Here is a 22,322-nt window from a genome sequence, read left to right as displayed (position 1 = left end):
TGTCCCTCTCCTGAGCTGCAGCAATACCCACCCGTGACCCTGCATTCACACTTATAATCCAATCTTCTCCATACAACAGCCAGGGTGATCTTTCAAAACTGTAAATATCCTGTAATGGCTCTTCATTACATGTACAAACACATCATATTTTTAGGTCAATATTATAAGCCTATCAGGATCTGGCCTCCTCTTCCCTTCCCAGCCTCACCTTATAGGGTAGGGATGGGGTTACAGTGGACTCTCCAACATGCCATGCCCTAGTCATTTGGAATTGCTTGTTTTTCCTGAAGTTTCCGAGCTCTGCAAAGCCACAAGACAATGTGTGTGATTTTTATTTTACCTAGAATTCCCTGTTTGTGTCCCATTCATTCCCCCTTCTCACCTCCAGATAACTTCTATTTACAATTCAAGTTTGAGCTCAAGTTTGGCTCTTTGGAGAAGTCTCTCTCTTCTCTCCCTATCCCACCTCTTGCCCTCTGCTCTACTCCCAGAACCTGGTTCATAGGTCATATGAACCTTCTTCATGCTCCCTTGTTAATGGTTACTGGCACACCTGACTCCTCCATTTGACTGAGCTCCCGAGGGACAGACAGTGTGTCATTTCTGTTCCCAAGTGTCTAGCTTAGTGCTGACATTTGGGAGGCTCTCAAAAGAAGTTTGTGAAACAATTACAAGTAGGTCCAAGGATGCCTGGAGAAACAAGTAAAAATAAAATAAAATAAAATAAAATAAAATAAAATAAAATAAAAGGAGGCAGTTAGATGCTTCAAAACTCTGCCAAGCTCTCAGGTGAGATATGGAGGTAGTAACTACCCTCACCTGCCTATGGTTTGTACCCTGAATTTCCCTTGGATTTTTAATAAAGGTGTTTGGTGTACCAGAACAGACTCTGTGACTTTCCTGCTTTGGTCACAGAGGGAAAGTTCTACCAGATGAGAGGTCAGGAACAAGGTGGGTTCACCCAGGGGTGGGTCCTGGGAGAAAAAAAAATGCCTTTCACAGGTCCCTGAGAGTGTCAGTGCAAAGGTGACCATGGGGACAAATAATATTAAGTCAATTAACATTTCAAGTAAGTAAGATCTGCTATGACAGATTTTAAATCCTTTTTTGCCCTGGATTTATTTTCAATGGGTGAACACTAAAGAAACAGGTTATAAGGATGAGTGTGTTTTGCCTGGGAGGTGTTTCACATTTTCCTTTTGACATTCAGGTTAAGATATCGGAGTAAAAGATGCTGGAAAGTATCAACTGGGGATGAGCCGATGGGACTGTTTATTCCCTCACTGAAAGCATAAAAAGAGAAATAAATCAGGAGAAAAAGAACATACTGTTAGCTGAGGTGGAAATATACATTTCTGGATTGGGTGCGAGAGCTGAAATCCTTTTTTATACAATTTGGTATAAGCCTTAAGAAAAAAACAATTAATGTTTTAGTCTCTTGGTAAAAAACAAAGTTAAAAGTTGACTTTATGCACTTGCCCTGTTTGAAAGGCCCTGGACTGGGTGATAGGAGCACAAGGTTATGTGAGACAGATTAGTTCCTTAATTTTACTCTGGCTGAGATGGGCAGTGGTAGGGGGCGGGGAGGGAGGAAACTGGAAGCTGCTAAATACCTGCTCCTGCCCAGCTCTGGGCCCAGCTGGACAACGATGAACTGCAATTAGGGGCAGCAGAAGCCAAGTGTCAGAAGGGTGGTGCAAAGAGCACACTCCCTGGGCACTCAGGGAGCAAGTGAAGACAGGTAGAGGCTTCCTGGAAGAGGGGCAAGGAGGGAATTCAGACCAGAGGCTGGGAGGCTGTTCACAAGGTGTTAGGAAGAAATCAAGTAGATGGCCTTGACTACAGGCAAGGGATTAGAAGGAGATGGTGTATGAGGCAGGTCAGAGCAGGCTACAGAAAGTTTTAAAAGGCAGGATTCAGATTTGCGATAGTAATTGGGGCCAGTGGGAGCCACTCAGCATTTCTGAGCCAATATTTCTGGAAGATTAATTTGACCATGATATGCAGTGGTTCCCAACAGGAGACCTGCAGACTTTGTATTTGTCACCAGGGAAGCCTCATAAAAATTCGGAGCTACTGATGGGCCCATACCACACAAGGTTCCAATCCAGTAAAACATAATAGGCAATCACATTTTTTAAAGCTTCCTAAGTAATCCTGGGAAGTTTGGGAACCCTGACATGAGATGGGTTGTATGGGGAAGTGCTGGGAGGAAGGTGACCAAGTATAGAATTTGTAATAATCTCGGTGCAGATGAAGATGGTCTGGACCAAGGCAGTGCAAGTACAGAGGAAAAGCAAACGGTGAGCTTGAGGACCAGTGCCTGCAAAAATCTGACACCTTGGTTATGGGGGAGAAAAAACAAAAAAGGGTGGTACCATTCATGTAGGTATAGGAGTAAGGGGAGAAACTGGTTACTATGAGCTCAGGATTAGGGATGTGAGGGAACGGTGGAGAGAGCAGAGGTAGAAAAGGATTTGGGAATCATTTATGGAGATGTTCCCTGGAATCTCAGGAATGGATGAGACATTAAGTGAAGAAAGTACATGAGAAGACTTTAGCTGGAAGGGAGACAAGAGGCAGGAGGATGAGTACAGAAGGGAAGTGGGGAAGAGAGCTGGCTGCGTCTGGGAGAAACACAGAGGACACAGATTTGCCCGATATCATCTTGTATATGGAAATTACAGGAAAGCAGAGCTCAGTTGGAATAGGGAAATGGCTTTCTAAAACAGAGTTGGCCCGGGGAATCGCGGAACGCAGCTCCGTCTGCAGGCTGGTGGAGCTCCAGGGAAGTTCACTACTGAGAAGTTTACGTTCTAACAGGAACTAAACATGATTAGTTGACACTATGCGGGAAGGTGATGGAGGGAAAATTACAGCTGAAGAATGAGTAATGGTTAAATTAAGCACTTTATTAGATTTTCTGTAACGTTAACTTTTAGGCATACAAACTGCTATCTGGAGTTCATTCTTATTTATATTTTCTATCAGTAGAAACATCAAATGTGGCTTCCAGGAGTCCATTCCCAACTTTGTCCTTAGGCCTCAGGTCACTGGAATTCTGCTTTGGGTTCCAACTCTGTCCCTGTTTTGCCACACCCCTTCCTCAAGGGACTAGAGTCCTCGGGATCAAAGGGACATTCTACTCTCAGCCAGTACTCATCTTCTAGCCACAAGCTGTGGGGACACACTACCTCAAAGGCCCCAAACCCACCTCCAGAGCCCATGTTGGCCTCTGGTCTGGTCCCTCCTCCCAGACAGGGTAGATGTGCAACTAGGAACTTACCCCTAAGCCTATGTGGTGGCCAAGAGGTGTCTGTTTGGGGGCTGGATGGGACTTGGACATGTGAGCTGGGTATCCAGTCTGTGATGGCATTAGTGCAGGACAGAGCTGGGCAGGAAGAAAAGAGAACTGGACATCTCCTGTTAGAACTCTTGTTTTAGGTCTCGCAAATGCTAGGGGCAGGTCTGCTCTTTCCTGACAGCCCGGCAGTGATATTTGGTGGTCACCAGGTAAGCAGTCATGCCAATCTTTAAATTTTTCCTCTCCCTTTTCCAATCTATGCTAGAAACTAAGGAACTTGGTTTTTAGAGGGAATGTGTTTCTAGTCCATAGGAATTTGGTTTCATTTAAATTTTTTTTTGTATGTGCAGTTATAAAATTAATGCACATTCATGTAAAAAATCATGTACAGTTGCTGTAAAATCTAGAAAATAACTTCAAAATGCAACCATACAAAGAGAACTATTAATGTTATACATATTTCCTTCCATTTTTATTCTCACTGTGTATATATTGTATATATAAACAATTTTCTCCTTACAAATTTGGTGTCAGAGTGCTCAATTAAAATTTTTTGTACTTATATCATTCTTATTTTCAAATTCAATATTACACAAAAAAGATTTTTTAAGATAGCTTAAGTTCCAATCATGTGGGTATGCGATGTTTATTTAAATGATCCCCTATTGCTGGGGGCGCCTCAGTGGCTCAGTGAGTTAAGTGTCTGACTTCAGCACAGGTCATGATCTCATGGCTTGTGAGTTCGAGTCCTGCATCAGGCTTTGTGTTGACAGCTCAGAGCCTGGGCCCTGCTTCAGATTGTATTACCCTCTCTCTCTGCCCCTCCTTCGCTCATGGTCTCTCTCAAAAATAAATAAAAACATTTAAATAAAAATAAATAAATAAATGAACTATTGGGACCTCATCAAAATAAAAAGCTTCTGCACAGTGAAGGAAACAATCGGCAAAACTAAAAGGCAACTGATGGAATGGGGGAAGATATTTGCAAATGACATATCAGATAAAGTGTGAGTATCCAAAATCTATAAAGAACTCAAACTCAACACCCAAAAAATAAATAATCCAGTGAAGAAATGGGCAAAAGACATGAATAGACCCTTCTCCAAAGAAGACGTCCAGATGGCCAACTGACACACGAAAAAATGCTCAACATCACTCATCATCAGGGCAATACAAATCAAAACCACAATAATATACCACCTCACACCTGTCAGAATGGCCAACATTAACAAGTCAGGCAACAACAGACGTTGGCAAGGATGCAGAGAAAGAGGATCTCTTTTACACTGCTGGTGGGAATGCAAACTGGTGCAGCCACTCTAGAAAACAGTATGGAGTTTCCTCAAGAAATTAAAAATAGAACTACCAGCTACGACCCAGCAATTGCACTACTGGGTATTTATCCAAGGGATATAGGTGTGCTGTTCTGAAGGGGCACATGCACCCCCATGTTTATAGCAGCACTATCAACAATAGCCAAAGTATGGAAAGCCCAAATGTCCATCGGTGGATGAATGGATAAAGAAGATGTGGTGGTATATATATATATACACACAATGGAGTATCCCTCGGCAATCAAAAAGAACGAAATCTTGCCATTTGTGACTATGTGGATGGAACTAGAGGGTATTATGCTAAGCGAAATCAGTCACAGAAAGACAAATATCATATGACTTCACCCATAGGTGGAATTTAAGATACAAAACAGATGAACATAAGGGAAGGGAAGGAAAAATAATATAGAAACAGGGAGGGGGCCAAAACAGAAGAGGCTCATAAATATGGAGAATAAACAGAGGGTTACAGGAGGGGTTGGGGGAGGGGGGATGGGCTAAATGGGTAAGGGGCATTAAGGAATCGACTCCTGAAATCACTGTTGCACTATATGCTAACTAACTTGGATATAAGTTAAAAAATAAATTAAAATTCATGAAAATAAATAAGCATTAAAAAAATAAAGAAATAAACATTAAAAAAATGAAATTATCCCCTATTGTTGAACATTTAAGTTATTTCTAATTTTTACTATTATAAATAACATTGTGACAAATACTCTAGTATATAATAAACCTCTTCCAAGATTGGTTCTAAGAACAATTCTGAACATCCGCTATTAGGAAAAAACTGGCATTTATTATGCAACTGTTATGTGCTTGCTACTGTGTTTGGGACTTTATGTACCTCATTTATGTGTATCATCTAGTCTTCCCAACAGCTTCCTCAAAGTGTTATCCCAATTATACCATGGAGGAAGTTAAATCCAAATTGGAAAGTTTCAGGGCTGGGACTTGAGTGAGGTCCTGTCTTCCTAAAGTTGGGGACACCAGTATTCCTTCCTCCCAGGAAGATGGGTTTGTGGTGGTTGAGGGCCAATGGAAGGGAAGGGATAGAAGCCCTGGGAGAAGAACCTGTGCTTTTCACGAGGTCCCACCAGCATCCCAAGCCCTGTTGGTCAGGTTCATCCTGATATACCAAATATGGGAAGCTGCAGATTAAAGGAGACAGAAGGAAAGACACACTAGCTTTGTTCTCGGGTTTCTTTTCTTCTTGACCCAAACAACATTTCCCTCCCCCATTCATTTGACAGCAATATAACTCTATTGAAGAAAACAAGGATGGCAAAGCAGGAATCCTAGAGTTGTCAAATACCAAAAGAAGTATTAAAAAAAAGTTTATTTATTTATTTTGAGAAGGCAGGGAAAGGCAGGGAGAGGCAGGGTGAGAGGGAGAGAGAGAATGCTAAGCAGGCTCCACATTCAGGGCAGAACCCAACATGGGACTTGATCCCACGACCAGGAGACCACGACCTGAACTGAAACCAAAGTCAGATGCTCAACTGACTGAGCCCCCCAGGTGCCCCCCAAAAGAGGTGTTAATAATGATAATAATAATGATGATGATAGTAGTAGCAGTGGTAATAGTAGCTGTATTAATTGTAGTAGATGTTATATTTAGCACTCAGTATGTGCTAGTCTCATGTATTGCACTTTACAGACATGATATAATTTAATCCTCATGATCATAATCTTTTACAGATAAGGAAACAGAGGCTTAGGAAGGTCAAATAATTTATCAAATTATATAGCTAAAGAATAGAATTTGAAGCAGTGCATTCTGATAATGAAGTTCATGCTAATAAAACTTAACTTTGCATTACCTGTAATTGCTAATAACAACTATAATTTCCTGGTTGTCTACCACAGCACAGTGCTCCCCATTCATTAAGGCATGTAATGCTCAAAACAACCCCTTCAGAGACAGACATGGGGAGCAGGGTTCCCAAGAGAAGACTGAAAGGCCCTGGAGCCTCCTGAGTTAGAACAGTAGCCCTCCAGGCTGCCACTGACCCCAGGGGCTTGTTACCCTGAGGGGTTCTTCCTTCTGTTGAATCTATTTCTGCCTTGGAATCTGGCACAGGTCTTTCCTCTTTGCTTATCTGACTACAGAGTTGTAGCTAAGTAAGTTGATTCAAGTAATCTTTAAATTCATGAAGAAAGTGAAACTGAAATGCAGGCGACAATGGAAGGTACCTAAATTCTAGGACATAAGTTCAAACAAATAATGAATGAATAAATATACTTGAAAATGAATGAACAATAAATAAACCATATTACTGCAATCTGTCTTGCTTTCCCCAGCTCAGGTAAATAGTAATACTAATATTATAGCTGCTGTGGTACTGTAGCGAATGTTTTACATGGATTATTCTGTCAATTTTGTTTACATAGTTCTCTAGTCTCCATTCCTTGGTCTTTTCTTTAGATATTTCCTTGCATGGACCCTTGGGCAGCATCTAACTTGTTCTCACTTTTCCACATCCTTTTAATTTTTTTTTTCAACAATTTTGGAATCCAAACATCTCTGTCTATATAACTTCTGCAGCTTAGAGTATATTTTTGAGGAAAAATGTAATTTTTAAATTAATAATTCCATATAGTCTTTACTAAGGCTACTTCCATAGGTTTTTTGGGGTGTGCGTGTAGGGAGTGGGCAGAGGATGTCTGACGCTAATGCTCTATGGATGTTACATATGCTTAGTGGCTACCGATTTCACACAACATGAAAGATGAAAACGGTTTTGTCCTCTCTTCCTCATAGGCCATTAGTACTAATCAAAGATGGAACTGGATTCAGAGAAGACAGGTATTTATTTCACAAAAATGTTTTACTTTGGCTGTGATTCCATAAAATGTTCTGCTGAAATGGCAGTGTGAGAAATAGACTCTTCTCTGCTTCTCCTCATCACCAGCTAGATATTAGGAAGATGGTCTAATCTGTTTTCAGTTAGAATATGTTATTTTATAACCTTCACTTTCAAAGAAGCCATTAAGGTGGTACTTGTCTCTATTTCTGAGAAAACATCTAGTTACCCTCACTGTGATGGGCAAAATGGTAACCTCTGAGTCTAATGCACAATATTGGGCTTCCTTGAAGACCAATTTCATGTAATGGGTGTGACGCTTTGCTATTAACATAGAAGTACTAGCCCGGCAGCTATCAGTTGTTCACACTCCCAGGACTAAAACCTTCCCCACTTTCCACAATGGGTCTGTGTTCAGGTCAGCAGCAGTAATTGCCCAGGTAGAAGGAAAGGCACAATATTTCAACCCAAAGGCCACATCTCTGCCCTTGGAGTGTCTCCCTTGTTCATAACTAGGAGCCCCTCTCCCTCCAAAAAACCATATACAAAATCCTGGTAGTTTTTTAGATTGAACTAGTGTCCTCAGAAGACATTCAGGATACAGTTCTGGAGTGCACTCTGTGGAAGGATGCAGAGCAGGAAATCAGTGAGGAGGAAGGGAAGGGATTGAGGAAACCCCTAGAGGGGAGTAAGTCACATGCTGAAGATGAGTACATTGCATGAGCAGAGGCACATGCTTTGGTTTCAAACTACCTTCTCAAGGATGTGGGTATAGTGAGCAGTGTGGAAGACTGTCCCCCCATGAAGGAATTAGCAGCAATGCTTACTGTTCAGTTAATAAGATAATATCACCTTCTGGGAGGCTTACCACCCATTATAAAAGATTTGAGTTCCTTAATCTCAGGGTTCCTCTACTATATGTGGCCTATGGCACCTCCAGGTGTCAACTGGCCCTCACCACATTGCTTTGTGGGAATTGGGGCCTGGAAAGCTAATTGGAAATGCTAATACTCTAGCGATGCTATTGCTGTGAAGAACATAGTCTTTTGCCTCTGACTCAGGAGTCTTGTGTTTTCTGCTAGCATCATCAAACTGCATCAGCCTAACTTGTTAGTTTGTAAGTAAAATCCCAGACCCTTTAAAGTTCCTGTCAGTCACCAGATGATATTAAAAAATCATATAACATTGGAAGGACTGACCCAGTCAAAGAGGAAGTACCTCTCGTAAGGTTGGGAAAGCATGTTTGGGACCATAGCTCCTAGATCTAATCAGGGTGTCACGGTATTATAACGATTTCTGTGTCTCTTTAGACCAGTGATTCTCATCTTTATGGGAGGGGGTCACAGACTCCTGAGAATCTGGTAACAGTTATGTGAATATGTCCTCTAAGTCACATGTGAATATATACACATTTTGCACAAAATTTTCTGTATTCATCAACTGCTTAAAGATATTAATTGTCCCTGAATCAGTCCCTGATTAATCAGTCATTAATCAGTCCCAATCAGGGACTGATTCTCCCTAGGGGTAAGAACCATGGTCACACAGCTCACAACACAGAAGGAACTCAACTAATGCTTATAGAAGGGCACATGAATAAATCTGAGAAAGAAATAAGTAAATTAGTAGACTAAAAACTTACCTAGATGAGGGGTGCCTGGGTGGCTCAGTTGGTTAAGCATCTGACTCTTGATCCTAGCTCAGATCTTGATCTCAGGTCATGAGTTCAGGCCCCAAGTTGTGCTCTGTGTTGGGTGTGAAGCCTACTTAAAAACAAACAAACAAAAAGCAAACACAAACTTACCTACGTGATATTCCAAAATATGAAACTAAAGAGGATACTGGTTACATTGGGTGAAGGGAGTAATAACAATAAAGGGGGTCCTGGTGATTCTCCAGGAAAATAACAAAGAAAATGGTACCAGGAAAACAAATAGATTCCGAGAAGGGGGTTAGGAACACAGATTCTATCTTCTGCGGAAAGACAAAAGGAAGAGAAAGAGCGGCTAGGGAAGTGTGAGGCTGTATCTGGAGAGGAGAAAGACCTCGGACTGAGACTGAGAGGGATCCAATCTCTAACTGCGGGGCTTTCCTTGGACTGGGGCCGGCTCCCTGTTCGCGCACCTGGGGAGGAGGGGAGCCAGGCCTGGGTGCAGTGGTAGGTTAGAGGCTCAGTCTGCAGCTGGAGAAAGTGGTTCCCTCCCTGGAGGGCTGTGCGATAGTAGGTAACCTGCCTGTGTCCGCCACGCTGGGCGCAGCAGCTGGGCCAAGGGTGTCGTCTGCAGAAGGAAAAGGCCGCACAGTTTCCCTGCAGTGCCGTGGGAAAACGCAAAGGCTGCCTGCATCTGCCACCCCAGGGGCTTGCAGTGCAGTGCGCAGCAGGAGAAGGCGGTCCTCCCTGAAGGGCTGTGGCACAGACAAGCCAGCCGGGACCACATATCACCACTCTGAGAGGCGTTTCCCCAGGGCCAGAGCACATGAGTGGGACTTTGAATCGTAGCCAAGCGCAGGGTCAGGGAAGTTGGTGGAGTGAGAAGGACCACCCGTCTGCGCCCGCAGCACAGTGAAGATGACTCAACTGAGTCCACCGGGTCTGGCTCCATGGAGAAGAGACTGGGGGGGGGGGGGCGGAAATAGTGAATCACTATTTCCGCCCCCCCCCCCAACAAGGCAGGGCCTCAGGGATCACTTCCTGGACCCATCACTTCCTGGTGGTGGGTCCAGATAATGCCAAACCACACCCCTTTGCAGCACATGCACCGGAGCAGGACAGACCCTGCAGACAGCTACTACCTACAAGCGATGCAGCGCTGCCTGGATTAACTCTAGGTCAATTCTGGATATATAGATATATTCCACGCCCCCCTCTCCCCAATTCTCCTCCTTATCTCTTCCCTCCACTAGGCTGGTTACTCTGATTATTGGTCTGTCTAAACAGACATATTTAATCCATTGTCTTGATACATGTTCTACACCTTCTTCTTTACACTCCTTTCTCTCTGAAATAATCAAGCCATATAGTTTCTCTGTATGAGTAACTTTATCTTCATTTCATTTTCCCTACCTCCTTCTTTATTTTCCTTTCTCTCTCTGGATTAAGCCTTTTAGTCTCTCTGCCTAATCAATGCTTATTTTTCTCCTCTCCCCCTCCCACCCTCGCTCCTGTCATTTCTCTCTTTGTATGTGCTCTACCATCAGCACCACCTCCACCCTCTTCTTTACTTGTAGTCAGTGTTTTTGGGTTTTTTGTTTTTAGTCTTTAGGTTTTTGTTTTTGTTTATTTGTGTTATTTGTTTGTGTGTTTGCATGTTTTTGTCTTCTGTTTGTCGATCTGTTTTCCTTTTTACAGGGCTACTCCAGGAACAAATCAAAGCACATCTGGTGGAGGGTCCAAAATATTACTACAAGTAGGGTAATAAAATAACCAAAGTTACAACAACACAGAGCAGGTAACAATCCCTGAAAAAACACCTCCTGAAGGGTGAGGACCTGTACAGTGTATTACCCTCCTTTAATATAGCAGTGCTCGCAGGTGCAGAGCATACAACAAGCTTTTAAAATGAATAGAGGACAGAATACTAGCCAAAATGATGAAACAGAAGAATTCTTCTCAAAAGAAATCCCAGGAAGTAGCAACAGCTACTGAATTAATCAAAACCGATTTAAGCAATATAATGGAACAAGAATTTAGAATAATAGTCATAAAATTAATCACTGGGCTTGAAAAAAGCATAGAGGACAGCAGAGAATCTATTGCTACAGAGATTAAAGGACTAAAAAATGGTCATGATGAATTTAAAAATGCTATAAATGAGATGAAAAATAAAATGGAGGCGGTTACAGTGCAGATTGAAGAGGCAGAGGGGAGAATAGGTAAATTAGAAGATAAAATTATGGAAAAAGAGGAAGCTGAGAAAAATAGAGGTAAAAAAAATCGAGGAGTATGAGGGGAGAATTAGAGAACTAAGTGATGCAATCAAACACAACAATATCCGTATCATAGGAATTCCAGAAGAAGAAGAAGAGAGAGAAAGGGGCTGAAGGTGTACTTGAACAAATCACAGCTGAGAACTTCCCTGATCTGGGGAAGGAAAAAGGCATTGGAATCCAAGAGGCACAGAGAACTCCCTTCAGACATAGCTTGAATCAATCTTCTGCATGACATATCATAGTGAAACTGGCAAAATACAAGGATAAAGAGAGAATTCTGAAAGCAGCTAGGGATAAACGGGCCTTAACATACAAAGGTAGACACATAAGGGAAGTAGCAGACCTATCTACTGAAACTTGGCAGGTCAGAAAGGAGTGGCAGGAAATCTTCAATGTGATGAACAGAAAAAATATGCAGCCAAGAATCCTTTACCCAGCAAGTCCATCATTCAGAATATAAGGAGAGGTAAAGGTTTTCCCAAGCAAACAAAAACTGAAGGAATTCATCACCACCAAACCAGCCCTACAAGAGATCCTAAGGGGGACTCTGAGTGAAATGTTGCAAGGACCACAAAGTACCAGAGACATCGCTACAAGCATGAAACCTACAGATATCACAATGACTCTAAACCCATATCTTTCAATAATAACACTGAATGTAAATGGACTAAATGCCCCAACCAAAAGATAGGGTGTCAGAATGGATAAAAAAATCAGACCCACCTATTTTCTGTCTACAAGAGACTCATTTTAGACCTGAGGACACCTTCAGATTGAAAGTGAGGGGATGGAGAACTATCTATCATGCTACTGGAAGTCAAAAGAAAGCTAGAGTAGCCATACTTATATCAGACAAACTAGACTTTAAAGGCTGTAATAAGGGATGAAGAAGGGCATTATATAATAATTACAGGGTCTATCCATCAGGAAGAGCTAACAATTATAAATGTCTATGCACTGAATTCGAAAGCCTCCAAATATATAAAACAATTAATCACAAACATAAGCAATCTTATTGGTAAGAATGTGGTAATTTGAGGAGACTTTAATACTCTATGTACAACAACAGATAGAAGATCTAGACAGAGAATAAATAAAGAAACAAGGGCCCTGAATGAGACATTGGATCAGATGGACTTGACAGATATATTTAGAACTCTGCATCCCAAAGCAACAGAATATACTTTCTTCTCGAGTGCACATGGAACATTCTCCAAGACAGATCACATTCTGGGTCACAAAACAGCCCTTAATAAGTATAAAAGAATTGAGATCATATCATGCACACTTTCAGACCACAATACTATGAAACCTGAAATCAACCACAGGAAAAAGTCTGGAAAACCTCCAAAAACATGGAGGTTAAAGAACATCCTACTAAAGAATGAATGGGTCAACCAGCCAATTAGAGAAGAAATTAAAAAATATATGGAAACAAATGAAAATGAAAAAACAACAATCCAAATGCTTTGGGATGCAGTGAAGGCAGTCCTGAGAGGAAAATACATTGCAATCCAGGCCTATCTCAGAAACAAGAAAATCCCAAATACAAAATCTAACAGCACACCTAAAGGAAATAGAAGCAGAACAGCAAAGGCAGCCTAAACCCAGCAGAAGAAGAGAAATAATAAAGATCAGAGCAGAAATACACAAATAGAATCTAAAAAACAGTAGAGCAGATCAATGAAACCAAGACTTGGTTTTTCAGAAAAATAAAAAAATTGATAAACCTCTAGCCAGGCTTCTCAAAAAAGAAAAGGGAGAGGACCCAAATAGATAAAGTCATGAATGAAATGGTATCATTAAAACCAATCCCTCAGAAATACAAGCAATTATCAGAGAATACTATGAAAAATTATATGCCAACAAACTGGATAACCTGGAAGAAATGGACAAATTCCTAAGCACCCACACACTTCCAAAACTCAAATAGGAAGAAATAAAAATTTGAACATACCCATAACCAGTGAAGAAATTGAATAAGTTATCAAAAATCTCCCAACAAATAAGAGTCCCAGGACCAGATGGCTTCCCTGGGGAATTCTACCAGACATTTAAAGCAGAGATAATACCTATCCTTCTCAAGCTGTTCAAAAATAGAAAGGAAGGAAAACTTCCAGACCTCATTCTATGAAGCCAGCATTACTTTGATTCCTAAAACCAGACAGAGACCCAGCAAAAAAGAGAACTACAGGCCAATATCCCTGATGACTATGGATGTAAAAATTCTTACAAGATACTAGCAAATCGAATTCAACAGTATATAAAAAGAATTATTCACCATGATCAAGTGGATTCATTCCTGGGATGCAGGGCTGGTTCAACATTCGCAAATCAATCAATGTGAACATCACATTAATAAAAGAAAGAACCAGATGATTCTGTCAATCGATGCAGAAAAAGCATTTGACAAAATTCAGCATCCTTTCTAAATAAAAACACTCAAGAAAGTCGGGATAGAAGGAACACACTTAAACATCATAAAACCCATTTATGAAAAGCCCACAGCTAATATCATCCTCAGTGGGGAAAAATTGAGAGCTTTCCCCCTGAGATCAGGAACACGACAGGGATGTCCACTCTCACCACTGTTGTTTAATATAGTGTTGGAAGTGCTAGCATCAGCAATCAGACAACAAAAGGAAATCAAAGCCATCAAATTGGCAAAGATGAAGTCAAGCTTTCACTTTTTGCAGATGACATGATACTATACATGGAAAACCCAAGAGACTCCATCAAAAGTCTGCTAGAACTGATACATGAATTCAGCAAAGTTGCAGGATACGAAATTAATGTACAGAAATCAGTTGCATTCTTATACACTAATAATGAAGCAACAGAAAGACAAATAAAGAAACTGATCCCATTCACAATTGCACCAAGAATCATAAACACCTAGGAATAAACCTAACCAAAGATGTAAAAGACCTGTATGCTGAAAACTGTAGCAAGCTTATGAAGGAAATTGAAGAAGATGCAAAGAAATGGAAAAACATTCCATGCTCATGGATTGGAAGAATGAATACTGTTAAATGTCAATACTACCTAAAGCAATCTACACATTTAATGCAATCCCAATCAAAATTGCACCAGCATCTTCTCGAAGCTAGAACAAGCACTCCTAAAATTGTATGGAACCACAAAAGACCCCGAATAGCCTAAGTAATATTGAAGAAGAAGACCAAAGCGGGAGGCATCACAATCCCACACTTTAGCCTCTACTACAAAGCTGTAATCATCAAGACAGCATGGTACTGGCACAAAAACAGACACATAGACCAATGGAATAGAATAGAGACTCCAGAACTAGACCCACAAAAGTATGGCCAACTAATCTTTGACAAAGCAGGAAAGAATATCCAATGGAAAAAAGACAGTCTCTTTAACAAATGGTGCTGGGAGAACTGGACAGCAACATGCAGAAGGTTGAAACTAGACCACTTTCTTACACCATTCACAAAAATAAACTAAAATGGATAAAGGACCTGAATGTGAGACAGAAAACCATCAAAATCCTAGAGGAGAAAGCAGGAAAAAACCTCTCTGACCTCAGCCGCAGCAATTTCTTACTTAACACATCCACAAAGGCAAGGCAGTTAAAAGCAAAAAGGAACTACTGGGACCTCATGAAGATAAAAAGCTTCTGCACAGAAAGGAAACAATCAACAATACTAAAAGGCAACCAACGGAATGGGAAAAGATATTTGCAAATGACATATCAGACAAAGGGCTAGTATCCAAATCTATAAGAACTCACCAAACTCCACACCTGAAAAACAATAATACCAGGGAAGAAATGGGCAGAAGACATGAATAGACACTTTTCTAAAGAAGACATCCAGATGGCCAACAGGCACATGAAAAGATGTCAACGTCACTCCTCATCAGGGAGTACAAATCAAAACCACACTGAGATTCCACCTCATGCCAAATGAACAAATCAGGAGACTACAGGATGCTGGTGAGGATGTGGAGAAACAGGAACCCTCTTGCACTGTTGGTGGGAATGCAAAACTGGTGCAGCCGCTCTGGAAAAACAGTGTGGAGGTTCCTCAAAAAATTAAAATAGATCTACCCTATGACCCAGCAATAGCACTGCTAGGAATTTACCCAAGGGATACAGGAGTGCTGATGCATAGGGGCACTTGTACCCCAATGTTTATAGCAGCACTTTCATCAATAGCCAATTATGGAAAAAGCCTAAATGTCCATCAACTGACGAATGGATAAAGAAGATGTGATTTATATATACAATGGAAGACTACTTGGCAATGAGAAAGAATGAAATCTGGCCATTTGTACCAACATGGATGGAACTGGAGAGTGTTACGCTAAGTGAAATAAATTAGGCAGAGAAAGACAGATACCAAATGTTTTCACTCATATGTGGATCCTGAGAAACTCAACCGAAGACCAGGTGGGAGGGGAAGGGGTGGGGAAAGTTACAGAGAGAGAAGGAGGCAAACCATAAGAGATCTTAAATACTGAGAACAACTGACAGTTGATGGGGGGTGGGGGGGAGGGGAAAGTGGGTCATGGGCATTGAGGAGGGCACCTGTTGGGATGAGCACTGGGTGTTGTATGGAAACCAATTTGACAATAAATTTTATGAAAAAAAAAGAAAGCAAAATGCAGCTCCCTCCCCCCCCCCCCCCCGAAAAAAAGAACACAGATTCTACAACCAGATTGCCTGGGTTCCAATCCTGACTATTCCACTTGCTAGTGATGTGATCTTGGGCAATAGCTTAAGCACTCTGTACTTCAGTTTTGTCATCTGCACAATTGGCACATAGTAACTGCCATAGTATATGGCTGGTATACAGAAAGTACTCAGTAAAGTTAGCTTTTATGGTGGTGTCTAGATATGAAAGCACAGACTATGGGTGATAAACAAAAGAGGACTTGCAATTTGGGGGCAATGATGCTACTGTTGTCGGTGCACCTGGGTGGCTTAGTCAATTAAGTGCCCGACTTCGGCTCAGGTCATGATCTCACAGCTTGTGGGTTTAAGCCCTGAATCGGGCTCTGTGATGACAGTTCAGAGCTTGGAGCCTGCTTTGGATTCTGTCTCCCTTTCTCTCTGCCCCTTCTCTGCTCATGCCCTCTTACCCGCTCTCAAAAATAAATACACATTAAAATAATAATAATTAAAAAAATGATGCTATTGTCTAACAGACATCACCAAAAACCTAGAGCGATGAGACCCACTAATAGTATCTGACAAAAAAAAAAAAAAAAAAACAACAAAAAAAAAAACCCAAAACAACTAACAAAAAAGGCAGAGACCATATACTCATGAAATATAAACATGAGTGGAAATCCAGGAACCTCAAAGGAAAGAAGAGGATAGAAACTTTTTGGGTGAGAGCTTAAAGAGAAATGAACAGAAATGTGCCTACACACAGTGCTTGCTGACGGTAACTGTCTAGATTCACTACTTCTTCTTTTCTTAGTGTCTTTTTTAACCTGACTCCCCTTTATTGGCCTTTATTGGATTTTTAGATCTGTCTCCAGGTCCTCAGTTTTTGGCTAAATGTTGAGAATTCTACTCCTGCCTTATTGAACCTAGCTTCCTTTGTCTGAAGCATCCTTTGCAGCCCCAATACGGGATCTCTTCACACCTCTGACCCCATCTTACCAGTTGAACCAACATCTAGCTCTCAGCAGGGTGGACAACACAGGCCACTCGGTCCAACCAAAGGAATGGATGGGGCTTCCCTAAAGCAAATTAAAAAACTGGAACAGAGGAAGGATACAGCTGGGAATTACCCAGGTTTGAAAAATTCTACCATTTCTAAAGAAGAGGGGATAGAAAAGGTTCTCTTCTGGCTCAAAAATGAGGGGAATAAATGAGGGGGGTGGCTGTCAAGCTAACCATAGAGCCTGTAACAAAATGTTTGGGGAGAACATGCTTGGGTTTATAACATGAGAAAGAGAAGAACATTAACATTGTTATTCAGGGCTGGAGGCTTATATTATAAAAAGCCAGTTTCAGAAAGTACAGCACAATGATGGACTTTCTCCCATTTACCAGAAACTATAACAAGAAAATATAGCACAAAATACACAGGAAGCTCTCAGAAATGAAATTTGGAAGATGTAATTGTAAATGAGGAAGAACTAAGGAATTAGGAAGGCACTGTAACCATACTGCACTCTGACTAGCAAAGATAAAGAAAGGACATGAACAAATGATGGAAGTAATGGGGCAAACTGACAACAGAGGCTAAAGTGTGATGCAGAGCAGTGTCAACTTGTCTAAGAGATATATTTTGCAGAAAACACTATCAACCATAAAATGTATCAAACAGACACCAAATATACTGCTCAATGAAGATAGAGTAATATTTACAGAAGTCAGAAGGCAGAACTGTCTTATTCCTATTTTTTCTTCCGTATTTCTCACCAAAGGAATGCTTTGTAAACTGAAAGGATCAGACAAGCACAGTTAAAAAAAAAAAAGACTTGAAGCCCAGGATATGTGGAGATTCTAAGAAAGCACTTGGCCTTTAAATTTGTTCAAGTGGTCAGATCAATCAAGGTGAATTATGTCCTCTGACCTTACCATAGTTTGTTAATTAGATTGTGAAACCATGGTGAGTAATCTTTTTGAGACATCACAGAAAACAGAGCAGTGCTAGAACACCGGAGATAGGCAACTATTGTTCCTGGTTTCCAAAAAGATGGATTTCGCTGAAGTTGACTTTGCTCCCAGGCGACTTTCTGGAGCTCTTCTGGAATGGATTATTGATGAGAGGGCCTAAGCAGTGGTCCCAAAGAGGAGACTGGGTACTCAAGAAAACTAGCCTCATTCCCTTTTTGAGATGAGATTTCTAGAATGAGAAACTCATCAGTGCTGTAGACACAGTGCACAGGGATTTCACAAGGCATCTGACAGAGTCTGTGCTTGGTCTTTGGAGGGGATAGAGAAATCTAAATGCATAATACCACAGAAGGGTTTGTACTTGACTGAACAACAGCTCAATGTTAATAATGTTGGTTAATTTTCTCCTGTTTTTTTTGCTTGGCTTATTGTGTTCAATATTTTAATTAAGGACATATCACATAGAAGGCAACATTCATCAGATTTTCAAATAATAGAAGTTTAAAAATATCTTAAAAGAACAGAATGCATATATGAAATTTAATGAGAATTTTAAAGTTTCCAAAAGGCAAAAGGGGGAAATACCACTTTAAAAGTCTTAAGGCATTTCAACTGAATGTAAGTTTATAAGTCATAAATGATTTTTTCCTAATTCCTAAGAGTCTATGATTTCCTAAGCATTAATCCTAAAATAACAATTGTAGCAGTAACAGCCACAATGAAATAAAAACAACCCAAAGGTCATTGCTTTTTTTTTTTTTTTTTTTTTTTTGGCTAGCCGTAAGTACATAATTAAAAGATTTTTAAAGCTGTAATATTTCCAAACACCATTCCAATAACATTGCAATTGCATCAGTTACCCATGTGGACTGATTCAATGAGCATATGCTAGTGAAACATACATTACTCTAAAATGATCAGGAACAACTGATATAGTGCCAAGAAGGTAATAGTCATATGGAAAATTCACTTTATTCTCTGGCTGGCTGCCTCAGTTTCCTTTCCTGGTAAATAGGGATAGATAATACTTGCTAACATTGCTTGAGAGGCATGGATCATACAGATGAAAGGCCAAGCCCTTTGACCTATTTCCTCAGAGAAAAATGTTCAAGCATCTCTGCTCCTCTTGTAAAGACAATGTTGATTCTATTGTGTAGTGGTTTGTGACTCACCCCAAGCTTCCCATGGACTGCTCTGTGGAGGGCTCCAGGTAGTTCCTTAGCAAATACAGATGCTCATCATCATGCCTGTGGTGTGGAATCCATGCTGGGTGGATGGCCTTTAGTAATCTTTTCCTAAAAGCAAGGAACACAGAGGATCCACCCTGAAAGTGAAGGGTAGGAAGCTCCTGATTGGTACAGGTAGAGGTAGGCACAGACCTGTCAGGTATCAACTGGAAGTGCTGTGATTGTTCACATTGAAGATGCCAACAGAAGCTTTCTGGGTACAGACTCTACGGAGGTAGCTGGGAGAGGAAGCCCTCAAAGTCAACCCAGGGCATGACTTCAAGAGCACAGTTTGGATTTATCTGAAGACCACAGACACTGAGAGTATCTGCTTCTACTTTGTTCTCTCCCTCATTTGGCTACTGCTTGGGGGAAAAAACAGCACCTGAATTGGAGGGATTTATTGTAAAGTCTTCTGCTCATAAAGAGAGCTCCAGCTTTTCTACTATTCATTTCTTGTTCTGATGTTGGAGAGCTAGTTGATGTTCATTCACTATGGGACATTTTTACTAATGCATCTTAAGTACATGAGTTAAAAAATCCCATACAACTGGGCCTTGAGATTAATGTGCCCAGCTCTGTACCTCTGATGATCTGAGGAGTTTCTTGAAGGCAAAAGGACAGACCAGTGATATTTCTTCCCTCTGGCCTCTGGAACAGTGGTCTGCCAGCAACCTTTAGGACACATCAATTCTTTATAGTCTAGAAAGGTATTTTTAGAACAAGACATAATCCTTGCTCCCAAGAGCTTTATAACTTAGTTTGGGGGCAACTGAACATATGTAGTTTTGATTAAAGACTATTACACGACATGCCCAATTCAAATATCCAAATCACAAAAGTATTTTTTTTTTGGTAGAGGTTGCAGCATGGCTATTTACACAGACCAAACATAGAATATGCATCCTTGTTTTTCTCATTTATTATAGGAACTTTAAAGTGTGAATTGTCCCCTTTCTGTGTGCACAGGACCCAGAGCCTTCCTGGAGGGAGGATTCCTTCCTGAGACAATGAGATGGTTCAAGGTGACACAGATGGGGTGTTACAGCCTCTGCACCACCTGTCCTCACATTTTTATGGGAGTATAATAAACTTCAAATAATAATAATAATAAAGAAATCCATAGAAGGATAAGAAAATTAAGAAAAGAGTAACTTCTTCCTATAAAAGGGACAAAAACCTTCAGCTGCCTAAAACCCTAACCCATGGCTCAGACAACTAAGAAGCCATCTAAATCCATATTTATCCTGAACTTGTTAACATATACTCTTACTTGAACTAGGTGAATCCTGTTTTGGGTACTTCCTATGCCTTCTTTGGTGGTAACTGTGGCCCCAAAAGAGAGACCAGCAGATGAGGCACCAGGCAGGTGGTGATGGAGAAGGCCTTCAGAGTTTGGATGATGAAGCTGAAAAGACCTGTTGTCACTACAGAGGCAGTTTCCAAAAAAAGAAAAAAAAAATGTATTTAGATGATTATAACAGTAATTACTTTGACATGAACATAACTAGTTGAGCACATATTAAAGTTTAGCCATCACATAAATGATTTTGGGTTTGAGTATGGCTATCTAAAAAATAAATATTTTATTACTTGGAATTAAGAAAGCCATTACCTCCTCCAAACTATCTTCTTAAAAACGCATTTCGGATGCTGAAATGATCTTGACTTACTCCTATGCCCTCTTCAGTCTGTTGATTGTTACGGTTCGTCAAATCTTTAACTCATTACCCTTCAAGCAAACTCTAGATTATGTGTGAGCTTATAAAGAGAATACGAGGAACAGTCAAAGAAGATCACCTTGAAGGTGAGTCATTCAATAACTGTATCAGAGTATAAGCTCCCTGATGGCAGGTAACTGGTTCCCAGTGCCTGGGATAGGGGAAGCTTAATAAATACAGGTTGGAGGAATAATAAGGATAATTAGGCATTTTCCCAAATGGTCAGGCTGCTGAATGCATGTAAAATTCACTGTACCTCTCAAGGAGAGAATAAGGGAACTGGACTATGACCCTGAATGTGGCCGTCTGCCTTTAGGAGGGCTATTAGGAGGGTGGAGAGCAGGCTTTTAGACTTCTTATGGGGTCTCTTTCAGCCCTGAGGGTGTTTTGGGTCTGCTCTCTGTTTTCCTCTGATAAAATCCTGTCTATGCTCCCAACCTCTGATTTCCCCACCTTCCTCTGCCACCCACACTCTTTTCCTCCCTTAAGCCAAGCTAGAACCTCAGTCTCAATGTAGTTCTTACACAATGCACACTTCATTCTGCCCGGGAATAAAACTTCTTCCTACAACCACAACAAACCCTTCAGTCAGTGAAATGGAACAAAATCAGGTAAACATAATGCATTCAGGTGAATTTTTAGGTGTTAATGCTATTTGTTTTTAAATTCTAAAACTAACGCTTACTTTAAAAATATCAATAATACAAAAGTATATAAGTAGAAAGAGAAAATCCTCCTTCCCAATTTTCACTTTCCAGAGCTAACTATTATCAGATTCCTCCGTATCCACAATTTTCCCATGCAAATGCGTGTGCGCATGTGCATGCACATATACATGAATTGTTCTTGTTGGTTTCTAAAAGTAAAATCAAGCTACTCATACTATTTCAAATCCGTTTTTTTTTTTTTTTCCAAGTTACTTAGGCTCTCTGCCTCAATTGCCTCACCTATGAAATGGACAAAGAAGGGTTGTTGTGAGGATTAAATCAGCTAATACATGTAAAGTATTTGGAACACTGACTGGTACCTAGTAAGTTCTCAAAAAATATTAACTTCTTATTTTTCCCACAAATTGTCCTCTATTAGTTTACATGAAGTTGTTTTCCATTTGTCACTACTACAAATACTGCTGCAATGAAAAATCCTTGGGCTTTAACTTGGCACATTTGAACAAGTATTCAGATTCTGAGAACTGGGATTTCTAGGTTGAAGGGTAAGCATGCTGCTAGGTCCAACTCACTCACCTTCCAATATGTGTGCACTTGTACAGAAAGTCATGTATGAGAGTGTTTCCCCACAGCCTTCACCAACACTGCATATTATCCATTCCTGCCATTTTTCAAATATGTGAGGGAAATGACAGTCATAACTGGCATTTCTTGTTATCGTGAGGTTT

General features: G+C 40.7%; 1 long non-coding RNA gene across 1 annotated transcript; it reads right to left on the bottom strand.

Moving 5' to 3' along the window:
* Positions 1–9,175: 9,175 nt before the first annotated feature.
* On the bottom strand, positions 9,176–20,626 carry LOC115521536. Its single transcript, XR_003971093.1, has 3 exons — positions 20,479–20,626; positions 19,152–19,303; positions 9,176–9,208 (listed from the first exon to the last, which is right to left on the bottom strand). It is a non-coding gene; the product is annotated as an uncharacterized LOC115521536 (long non-coding RNA).
* Positions 20,627–22,322: the final 1,696 nt, after the last annotated feature.

Source organism: Lynx canadensis, chromosome C1 (genome assembly GCF_007474595.2).
Source record: "Lynx canadensis isolate LIC74 chromosome C1, mLynCan4.pri.v2, whole genome shotgun sequence".
Classification (NCBI taxonomy): domain Eukaryota; kingdom Metazoa; phylum Chordata; class Mammalia; order Carnivora; family Felidae; genus Lynx; species Lynx canadensis.
This window is presented reverse-complemented; position numbering and strand designations above follow the sequence as displayed.